Source organism: Myodes glareolus, chromosome 12 (genome assembly GCF_982192425.1).
Source record: "Myodes glareolus chromosome 12, mMyoGla1.1, whole genome shotgun sequence".
Classification (NCBI taxonomy): domain Eukaryota; kingdom Metazoa; phylum Chordata; class Mammalia; order Rodentia; family Cricetidae; genus Myodes; species Myodes glareolus.
In genome coordinates, this window is record NC_142037.1 from 10,374,935 (window position 1) to 10,387,395 (window position 12,461).

Below are 12,461 nucleotides of genomic sequence, written 5' to 3' on the forward strand. Positions count from 1 at the left end.
CAGATGGTTTTAGTGCTTTAGAACTTCTAAGAAGAGCTAATACCTATACTCCTCAAAGTGTTCTACATAATAGAAACAGAAGAAACATTGTAAAACTCTTTTTATGAGGCTACAGATACCCTGATTCTTAAACCACACAAAGACTCAACCAAGAAAGAGAATTATAGACCAATCTCACTCATGAACATAGATGCAAAAATACTCAATAAAATACAGGCAAACTGAATTCAAGAAAACATTAAAAAAAATCATCCACCATGATCAAGTAGGCTTCATCCCAGAGATGCAGAGATGGTTCAACATACTAAAATGTATCAATGTAATCCATCATATAAATAAACTGAAAGAAAAAAAACATGATTATCTCATTAGATGCTGAAAAAAAAAACCATGGGACAAAATCCAGCACCACTTTGTGGTAAAGGTCTTGGAGAGATCAGGGACACAAGAAACATATCTAAACATAATGAAAGCAATACACAGCAAGCCGGCAGTCAACATCAAATTAAATGGAGAGAAACTCAAAGGGATTTCACTAAAATAAGAAGCAAGACAAGACTGCCCACTATCTCCAAATCTATTCAACAAAGTTTTTGAAGTTCTAGCTATAGCAATAAGACAACAAGAAGAGATCAAGGGGATTCAAATTGGAAAGGAAGAAGTGAAACTTTTGCTATTTGCAGATGATATGATAGTATACATAAGTAACCCCAAAAACTCTAGTACGGAACACCTACAGCTGAAAAATACCTTCAGAAATGAGGCAGGATAGAATATCAACTCAAAACAAAAAATCAGTAGTCCTCCTATATACAAATGATAAAGAAGCTGAGACAGAAATCAGAGAAATACCACCATAACATTAGTCACAAATAACATAAAATATCTTGGGGTAACTCTAACCAAGGAAGTGAAAGACCTATTCAACAAGAACTTTAAGTCTTTGAAGAAAGAAATTGAAGATACCAGAAAATGGAAAGATCTTCCATGTTCTTGGGTAGGTAGAATCAACATAATAAAAATGGCAATCCTACCGAAAGTAATATATAGATTCAATGCAATCACCATCAAAATCCCAACACAATTCTTCACAGACCTTGAAAGAACAATAATCAACTTCATATGGGGGAAAAAAACAGGATAGCCAAAACAATCCTGTGCAATAAAAGAACTTCTGCAGGCATCATCATACCTGACATCACACTCTATTACAGAGCTACAGTAATGAGAATAGCTCTGTACTGGCATAAAAACAGAGAGGTTGACCAATGGAATCTAATCAAATACCCAGATATCAATCCACACACCTACAAACACCTGATTTTTGACAAAGAAGCTAAAATTACATAGTGGAAATAAAGAAAGCATCTTCAACAAATGGTGCTGGCATAACTGGATATCACCATGTAGAAGAATGAAAATAGATCCATATCTATTCCCATGCACAAAACTCAAGTTCAAATGGATTAAAGACCTCAATATAAATCTGACCACACTGAACCTGATAGAAGAGAAAGTGGCAAGTAGTCTTCAATGCATTGGGCATGTGCACTTCCTAAATATAACCCGAATAGCACAGACACTGAGAGCAACAATAAATAAATGGAAGCCCCTGAAACTGAGAAGCTTCTGTAAATCAAAGGTCAATAAGACAAAAAAAAAAAAAGCAGACTTCCAAATTGGAAAATATCTTCACCAACCCACATCAGGCAAAGGACTGATCTCCAAAATATATAAAGAACTCAAGAAATTAGACATCAAATTTTCATATAACCCAATTAAAACATGGAGTACAGAACTAAATACAAAATTCTCAACAGAAGAATCTCAAAATGGCTGAAAGACACTTAAGGAAATGTTTAACATCCTCAGCCATCAGGAAAATGCAAATCTAAACAACTCTGAGATACTGTTTTATACCAGTCAGAATGGCTAAGGTCAAAAACACCAATGGTAGCTTATGCTGGAGGGGATGTGGAGTAAGGAGAGCACTCCTCCAATGGTGGTGGGAATGCAAACTTGTGCAACCACTTTGGAAATCAGTATGGTGATTTCTCAGAAAATTGGCAATTAACCTACCTTAGGATCCAGCAATATCACTATTGAGCATATACCCAAAAGATGCTCAATCATACTATAAAGACTTTTGTTTAACTATGTTCACAGCAGCATTATTTGTAATATCCAGAACCTGGAAAGAACCTAGATGCTGCTCAACTGGAGAATGGATAAAGAAAATGTGGCACATTTACACATTAGAGTGCTTCTCAGTGATATAAAACAATGACATCTTGAAATTTACATACAAATGGATAAAACTAAAAAACTCCATCCTGAGTGAAGTAACCCAGACCCAAAAAATGAATATGGTGTATACTCACTCATAAGTGGATACTAGCTATAAACAAAGAATATTGAGTCTATAGTTCATGATCCTAGAGAAGCTAAGTAACAAGGTGAACAATAAGAAAAACATATAGAGATCTACCTGGAAAGTCAAAATAGACATGATCACCTGACAAAATTGGGAGCATGGGGATGGAGGGAGAAGAAAGGGTGAATGGAGAAGAGGAGGAGGGAAAGGGAGGGAGAGGAGAATGGGATAGTCATGATGGAGGAAGGACAGATATGAGAGCAAGGAAAGAGATATCTTGATTGAGGGAGCCATTATGGGGCTAGCAAGAAATCTGGCTTTAGAGAAATTCCCAGGAATCCACAGGGTTGACAGTCAGGAATTTTTCTTAATGTGAGTTCTCTGTCAATGCAAAAATCCCAATCAAGCCAAATTACAACAAGCCAAATTAAAAAATATCCAGTTTTGATGGGATTCCTGCGCTCTCAGGTGGTCAAGATTTTGGCGGGTTTGTCCTGACTCTCCTCCAAAGAGGGGTCAAGACTTGGCAGGCACAGGGACGGGGCCTCCAAAAATGGAGGCCTGAGACTGGGGTTTACAATGACTCCAGCTAAGACCCTAAGCGGTAGAAGAGAGGGTGCCCAAACTGGTCTTGCCCTATAGTCAGACTGATGAATATCTCAAATGTCACCATAGAACATTCATCCAGCAACTGATGGAAACAGAAGCAGAGACCTGCAACGGAGCACTGGACTGAGCTCCCAAAGTCCAGTTGAAGAGTGGGAGGAGTGAGAATATGATCAAAGAAGTCAAGACCATGGTGGGGACACCCACTGAAACAGTCTACCTGAGCTAATGGGAGCTCACCAACTCCAGACAGACAGGGAAGTAGCAAGCATAGGACAAAACTAGTCCCTCTAAATGTGGGTGACATTTGCATGGCTGGGGCAGACTGAGGGGACACTGGGAGTGGCACCAGAATTTATCCCTACTCTTGTGCTGGCTTTTTGGGAACCTATTCTCTGTGGGTGATATCTTGTTCAGCCTATATATAGTAGGGAGAGCCTTGGACCTTCCCCAAAGCAATGAGCCTTCCCCTCTCTGAGGAGTGGATACATGGTGAGATGGAGAGGGTAGATGTGGGGAAGGGAGGAGGGGAGGGAGTGGGAACTTGGATTGGTGATGTAATTGTAATGAAAAAATAGTTAGTTGTCTTTTATTAAAAAAATAAAAATAAAATAATTTTTTTTAAAAAAAGTTAATGAGCCAGGCATGGAAAGATGGCTGCAGTAGACATCTGTAATCCCAGCACTCATGTGTGACAGGATGGAGGGTAGAGACATGATGGCCGTGACAAACAATATCAGAACCTATATCAAACAAGATAGAAAGTGGGGACACCCAAGATTGTCCTCTAATCTCTACACTCACGTTAGGACATACATGATGTGCCTGCAGTAACACACACACACACACACACACACACACACACACACACACACACAATTGAAACAAAAGGGAATGTGAGCTGAGGGCTTTAGAGGTTTACATAGCTGTTCAGAAAGGTTCCACGATTGCCCGGAATAATGTCTATGCCCGGAATAATGTCATAGCATAGGAGAATGCTATGTCTCCTGCACCCACAGGGACCCGGAGTTAACACTCTGTAGGCAAGTGTCTTCCTGCAGCTCCCAGAGTCCATGCCTTGAACTAGATCTTACACAGTAAGATCTTGAACAGACTTACTTATTAGGAAGCAAATAATGCAAATTGGAGTGGCTACTCTCACTAACAGACTTAGTAATTCACAGAAGGATTTTTTCATTCTTATGTGTATGTGGCCAATGTGTGTGCACCACATGTATACAATTACCCATGGAGGCCATAAGAGGGCATCAGATCCTCTAAAGTTACAAGCAGCTGTGAGTACCAGCTGCTGCAAAACTTGGCTCCTCTACAGAGCAGCAAGTGCTCTTAACTGCTGAGTTGCTGCTGCCTGCTCTCTACATCCCCCCATATAAGGAGTTTTTAATATTATATGATACAGTAACTTTTAATTTAGCATTTCAGTGGTGCATCTTGCCCAAGGGAGTCAACCATTCCTTTAAACTGGAAGTTGAAACCCTTCCCTCAGCCAGTTTGGGTTCTTTGTGCTCAGTGAATAGTTCCTTAGGAACCAACAGTGAGACCTGAAAGCCGGATTCTCAGGGGTTACAGCAGCTTGGATTCCACGCCATCTGGCTTTCAGATGAATCTTGGCTAGTGGGAGATACTGATAGAAAATTCAAAAAAAGTGGGAGGAAGGACACGGATGTTAGCACTTGATGCCCCTTTGACAATGGAGTCCTTTCCAGAAACTTGTTTTCCATGCCTATATCTTAGAATGTTTCATGTTTTCCTCTAGAAGTTTCAGCATACTTCTTTTTAAAGTTTTTGATCACTTTTGAATTTGATATGGATCTGGTTTTGTTTGTCAATGGTGACGATCTTGTTTCTCTGGTACTGTCTGGTAAAGAAGCTGTCTTCTCTCTAATTCATATTCTTGACATGTTTGTTTAAAATTAGATGGCTGGAACTTGGTGGGTTTACTTCTGGGTCCTGCATTCTATTCCTTGGGTCTAGATGTTTGTCTGCTCTTGTGCCAGAGCCATATTTTTATGTTCAGAATTTGAGATCAGGTATTATGATTTCTGATGAGGCTCCTGGGCTCTTTTATGCTTCCATGTAAATTTTAGAATTCTTCTCAGTTCTGTGAAGAATGTCATAGTATCTTTAGGATCTTTAAGTTTAGGACCATATCACCAAAATAAAGATAATTTTACTTCTTTTTTTCCCTGCAGGTAGAGTTTTTGTTTTGTTTTGTTTTGTTTTTCTTTTCTTATTGCTATAGCTAAGACTTCAAGCTCTATACTGAATAAGAGTGGGAGAAGTGGACACTCTTGATTCATGACACCCTCGTATACTATTAGTTATAGATTAGTTGCATGTGGTCTTTATTATCTTGAAGTCTGCTAGAGTCCTAGTTTCTTTGGGCCTTTTGTCATGAAGGAATGTTGGACTTGGTTGAAGGCCTTTCCTCCTTGATTAAAATGATCACATGATTTCTGTTAAGACTATTTATGTACTGTATTATGCTTACTAACTTGGATATGCTAAACCATCCTACACTACAGGAATTAAACCAGTTTGATCATGGCATATGACTTCTTAGTGTGTTTATCATATTTGTTTGCAAGACTTTCATGAAAATTTTTGTTCTGTTAATCAGAGAAATTGGTCTATAGCTTTCTCTCTGTTTTGTCCTCATCTAGTTTTAATATCAGAGTAATGTCAGATTCCTAGGATTGGTTGGCCATTGTCTACTTCACAGAGCAGGTAGAGGAGCACTGGGGTAGGCAAGGGACAGATGGAGGAGCACTGGGGTAGTCATGGGGCAGGTGGAGGAGCACTCGGGTAGTCATAGGGCAGGTGGAGGAGCACTGGGGTAGTCATGGGGCAGGTGGAGGACCACTCGGGTAGTCATGGGGCAGGTGGAGGACCACTCAGGTAGTCATGGGGCAGGAGCACTGGGGTAGTCATGGGGCAGGAACACTGGGGTAGTCATGAGGCAGAAGCATTGGGGTAGTCATGGGGCAGGTGGAGGAGCACTGGGGTAGTCATGGGGCAAGTGAAGGAGCACTGGGGTAGTCGTGGGGCAGGTGGAGGAGCATTGGGGTAGTCATGGGGCAGGTGGAGGAGCACTGGCGTAGTCATGGGGCAGGAGCACTCAGGTAGTCATGGGGCAGGTGGAGGAGCACTGGGGTAGTCATGGGGCAGGAGCACTGGGGTAGTCATGGGGCAGGAGCACTGGGGTAGTCATGAGGCAGAAGCATTGGGGCATGGGAGAGAAGCACTACTTTAAGTGGTAGAACTTGGAAGTGAATCTATTCAGTTCCTGGTTTTATTTTGTTGGAAAATTTTATTACTGCCTCAATTTTGTTGATTTGTGGATCTGGTTAAGTTGTTTATAGCTTCTTGATTTGATTTCTGTAAGTCATGTGTGTCTATGAGTTCATGTACTCCTTCTGAAATTCCCAGTGTTTGGGAACTGTGCATTTTCAAAGTATCCTCTAATTATTCTCTGTATTTTATAGATAACCTTCTATTCTTATCATTTTGGGTCTTTTTTTCCTTTTTGGTTAATTTTACTAGGCATTTGGTAGCCTATTTTTTTTTGAAAGAACAAATTCTATTATAAATTTTATGACTTTTTCTTTGTGTCTCTATCTCACTAACTTTCTTGTCATTTACTGATTTGGGGGTTCTTGCTTCACTAGAACCTTGAGGTACCTCATTGGCGACTGTTTATATCATAAAAAATTGAATTTCTATTGATTTTTTTATCATTGCTCATATGGCATCTATAATTTTCTCTCTGAATTCTGCTTCTGTTCTCTGTGTTTGTTCTCACCCATAGTTTCTGTATTCTCTCTTTGTATTATTTCACAGATGGAAAGCATTCTCTTATTTGTTTCTTTCAGAGCAGCAATAGGTTAGAGTGTTTACCTTGTTGCTTTGTTTCCATTTCTGCCTCAATAGTCAATGCTTTGTGAAAAATTCTGATGATTCTTATCTACCCGTTCTTTTTTCTTTTCTTTTTCTGTTTTTGTTTTTGTTTTTTTTTTTTTAAACAGGGTTTCTCTGTAGCTTTGGATCCTGTCCTGGAACTAGTGCTTGTAGACCAGGCTAGCCTTGAACTCATAGAGATGCACCTGCCTCTGCCTCCCGAGTACTGGGATTAAAGACGTGCACCACCACTGCTCTATTTACCCATTCTCAAGATGAAGGAGCACAAAGGAAGCATGACCCTGCCAACACCTCAACGCCAAGTTAAATGCCTATAACTGTGAGGTAGCAAACTCCTTGTTGTTTGAAATGTGTGCACTTGCCTATTTTTTAGGATGTGTCTTGTGAGCTGTGCTCTTCTTCCTGGAAGATGGTGAGACCAGGTAATATCACTCAGGAGTGTCGAGATCAATGTCTCATGCCTTTTCTCTCAAGCTGGCTAGAATACCCAGACAGGGGTTCCTTGTCTCCTGCCTCAAAGAATTTTGAACTTTGAGTACTTTTCTGGGAAGGGAACCAAAACTTCAGCATTCTAAATACAAGCGTTTCTCTGAACTTGGTAGGACCCCACTACAGCCATGTTGCAGAGGATGAACCACTAATCTTTTCTTGGGTTAGGCTAAATTAAAGAAAGGCAGCCAGGGTTTTAACTACCTCAAGAAGATTCCAATTATCCTTCTCTTTAACCCTTTCTTTACTACCATTTCTTAGTGTACCTTTCTGCCTTTATAAAACATACTTTTACAGCCATCATTGTGATGTTTCAGACAGGAAGTATGGCAAACACATGCACACAATTCACTTTTCAACTAGAAGTCACCATCAACGTTTGTTTTTTTCTATCATTTTTCTGCCATAATCTTGTCTTAAACTCCATGCAGAAAAATAAAAAAAAATGACAGAAATTCTCATCATCAATATTTTCTAAATATAATTCATATCAGGGATATGATAACATTTTTAAAGAAGAAAAATGATTCAGACTTAGTGATAGATTATTTATAAGTGGTAAATAAATTAAGAAATCAGATGTAGTGCCAAGATTTCTCGTCTGGGTTATTAGGAAAATGTGGTGTCATTTACAGAGATAAGGAAATGGGGAAACGAACAGATGGGCTGGGATCACTAACAGATGGTCCTATTGAATTTAGACATATTGAAACTAAAATGATGGGTAGCAACCAAATGGAGATGTTACAGGGACAACTAGAAATGTATTAATGGAGCACAGAGAAGGTGAGGACTGGGTGTGTAGACGTGAGAATAAACTCTATTAGAGTTTACTAAGCTAAGTTACAGGAGGTAAATATTGCAAGTTTGGGTGCTTAGGAAACATAGCAGAATGAAGACCTAGAATTGAATACTATCAAAGGAAAATAACAGATATATTTAGAAATGGATAATGATTAATATTGTGTGCAAATGTAGACTACCAATGTGGAGGTTTGGACAGCCACTGGGCTAGAAAGAGGCTGAGTCCAGGACAAGAGGCCCATAAAGGGTTGCTTTGGAAGCTATGAGGTCTGGACTATCGTCAGATCTGCAACACCAGAACACTAGGGGTAAGGACTAGTGGAAACCAAATCCAGCAAGCCCAGGCTGGGGCAGGGTTCAAGAACAGATGAGCTGAAGTTGACGAGATGGCTCCGCAGTTAAGAACACTGGTTGCTCTTCAGAGGACCCAAGTTCAAGTCCCAGAACCCACATGGTGACTCACAGTGGTCTGTAACTCCAGTCCTAGGGGATCTGATGACCTCAGGCACCAGATACACACATAGTGTACAGATATACATGCAGACAAAACGTCCACACACATGAAAGTAAAAATTAAAGAACTGAGGAGTGTCTCCCATTAGTGTAGTGCAGGAGAAGAGAAGCAAGAAGTTGGTGGGGGTTTCAACGGGCAGATAGTGGGGAAAGTGGGCTTCAATGAGCCATGTTGCAGCAGAATCACGTAACAGCTCCCTGCTCTGTGAGCACGCCTCAATCTAAATCTGAGCTGAAAGGTGACAGCTGCAAACCGTTAAATAGAAATACTCTATGGCTCATAAAGTCAGTCTTGGTAGATAGCCTAGAAAACATCCACACTTGTGTATAAAAAATAAATATGCAATATGCTCATGATACTTTGTTTTAAAAAGGAAAAAGGGAAAGGGGAGGAAAGGAAAGGAAAGGAAAGGAAAGGAAAGGAAAGGAAAGGAAAGGAAAGGAAAGGAAAGGAAAGGAAAGGAAAGGAAAGGAAAGGAAAGGAAAGGAAAGGAAAACCAACCTTAAGGGCAGCCAGAGAGAATGAATCCAGTATGTGTGCATGCTGAAAGAAGGCAAGGCCATACAGGAGCTGGAGATAGTTCTCAGTGACTGCTGCGGAAAGATTCCCCCACTAACAACATCGAATGGAAGAGTGGGAGGAAGGGCCACTTGATTACCAGCCACATGGAACTCATTCTGTGTTTCAGAGGGTGGTCTGTCAAACATGGTAGGGTTCTAGAGAAGAGAAACCCAGCAAATGGCAATGGATCCTTACCCTTTGACTTTTTGAATTTTACAAAGATACCAAGCCAGAGAGAAACTAAAAATGAGCACACCAAAGGAAGTCGTCACTACCTTCATGGGAGTGCTCCCAGATGAGCACTAATGGGGGGAGGGAGATGGGAAGGTAAGAGTGGCCATGCTTTCTGGAACCAATAACTGGCCCTTTGAAGACAGCAGGTGTGAATCCTCAATGTAAACTTGACTGGACTCACACAGGAGACACACAGACACACCTTTGAACATGTCTATGTTGCTCTGCCATTTCCAGAGAGAGATTTAATGGAGGCAGGAAGAGTTTTCCTTTGTGTGAACAGTGCCACGCTATGGGCTGACTCCTAAACTGAATACAAAGGAGGAAGTGAACGGAGCACCACTCTGCTTCCTAACTGTAGACCAGGCTTGGTTACCACTTTGAACACTCACTGCCATGATTTCCCTGTCATGAGGGACTGTGGTCCTCAAATCATGAACCAGAATAGGCACTTCCTCCCGGAAGCTGCTTTTGTGTCAGATATTTGATCACAGCAATGAGAAAAGCTATCACAAAAAGGCAAAATAAAAACTTGATAGACAAACCGAGATCTGAGTATATTTAAAACTGATGACGTCAGTCAGAGAACAGGATAAAGAGCTGTGGGTGTGTAGACTGTTAGGGATCAAAACATCTCACAGGCTCCCTTTTCTTCTTATTGTCCAGCCTGGGAGGGTGAAGCCCGAGCGTGAACCACAGGTCAGTGTTGTAAGGAGGGGCCGCTTGTTTGTCCCAGCCACTTGGCTAGCTTACACCCAAAATAACCACACAGAAACTGCATTAATTAAATCACTGCTTGGTCCATTAGCTCTAGTTTCTTATTGGCTAATTTTTACATCTCAATTTAACCTATTTCTATTAATCTGTGTATCGCCACATGGCTGTGGCTTACTGGCAAGATTTTAACTGGCGTCCATCTCAGGTGGGGGATCCATGACTTCTCTGACTCTGCCCTGCTTCCTCCCAGCATTCAGTTCTGTTTTCTCCACCTACCTAAGTTCCACCTTATCAACTAGGGCCAAGGCAGTTTCTTTATTCATTAACCAATGAAAGCAACACACAAACAGAAGGACCTCCTACACCAGGTAAGAGCTTGATTAAACCCAGACTTCATCTTGAGAGGCATAGGAATTCTTTGAATCATTATCTCCTCATCCTAGCAATAGGTGTCAAAGCTTAACAGATCTGCAAGACTTTATTTCTTATAGTATTATCATTATTAATGACTTATGAGCAGCCACCATGCTAGTCTCTCCTCTACACGCTTCACCCCCTGACTTAATCTTTATAATAACCCTAAAAGATGTACTCTTCTAATTAGTCTTTAGTACCCTCAGAAGCGCAGAGGTACACAGCCAGAAAGCATTGGCACTTGGGTCATCTCTGCTCCTGGATCCAAGGTCTTCATCAGTTACTGCCTCTAACTCAGGTCACAGGTCACATGACTCACATGATACAATGACTTGTGTGGGTAAGAGGTGAGAAAATGAATAACTCGCAGTGCTAGTAGAGAAAGAGATAGCTTTAGACACATGCTTCCTGGTGTCACCGTCATTCATTCCTGTCCACAATGCTGCACTAGTTACCCTGAAAAACAAAAAAACCCAGGATAGCCAAAACAATCTTATATAATAAAGGAACTTCTGGAGGTATAACCATCCCTGACTTCAAACTCTATTACACAGCTACAGTATTGAAAACAGCTTGGTACTGGCATAAGAACAGAGAAGTCGACCTATGGAATCGAATAGAAGACCCAGATATTAACCCACAAACCTATGAACACTTGATTTTCGACAAGGGGGCTAAAGGTATGCAATGGAAGAAGGAAAGCATCTTTAACAAATGGTGCTGGCAGAACTGGATGTCAACCTGTAGAAGAATGAAAGTAGATCCATATCTATCACCATGCACAAAACTCAAGTCCAAATGGGTTAAAGACCTGAACATTAATTGGACCACTTTGAACCAGATAGAAGAGAAAGTGGGAAATAGTCTACAAGATATAGGCAAAGGAGGTCACTTCCTAAGTAGAACCCCAGTAGCACAGACAATAAGAAAATCAATGAATAAATGGGACCTCCTGAAACTGAGAAGTTTCTGTAAAGCAAAGGACACCGTCAGTAAGACAAAAAGGCTACCTTCTGACTGGGAGAAGATCTTCACCAACCCCTCATCAGATAAAGGCCTGATCTCCAAAATATACAAAGAACTCAAGAAACTAGACAATAAACCTCTAATTAACCCAATTAAAAAATAGGGTGCTGATCTGAACAGAGAATTCTCAACAGAAGAACTCCGAATGGCCAAAAGACACTTAAGGTCATGCTCAACATCCTTAGCGATCAGGGAAATGCAAATCAAAACAACTATGAGATACCATTTTACACCGGTCAGATTAGCTAAAGTCAAAAACACCAATGATAGCCTATGCTGGAGAGGATTTGGAGAGAGGGGAACTCTCATCCATTGTTGGTGGGAATGCAAACTTGTGCAGCCACTGTGGAAATCAGTGTGGCGGTTTCTCAGGAAACTGGGAGTCAATCTTCCTCAAGACCCAGCAATTCCACTCTTGGGAATATACCCAAGAGATGCCCTATCATACCACAAAAGCATTTGTTCAACTATGTTCATAGCAGCACTATTTGTAATAGCCAGAACCTGGAAACAACCTAGGTGCCCCTCAATAGAAGAATGGTTAAAGAAGGTGTGGAACATATATACACTAGAGTTTTACTCAGCAGCAAAAAACAATGACATCTTGAATTTTGCATGCAATGGATGGACATAGAAAACGCTTTACTGAGTGAGGTAAACCAGACCCAAAAAGAGGAATATGGTATGTATTCATTCATAAGTGGATTCTAGCCATAATTAAAGGTCTTTGAGCCTATTATTCGAGATCCTAGAGAAGCTAAATAAGAAGGTGAACCTGAAGAA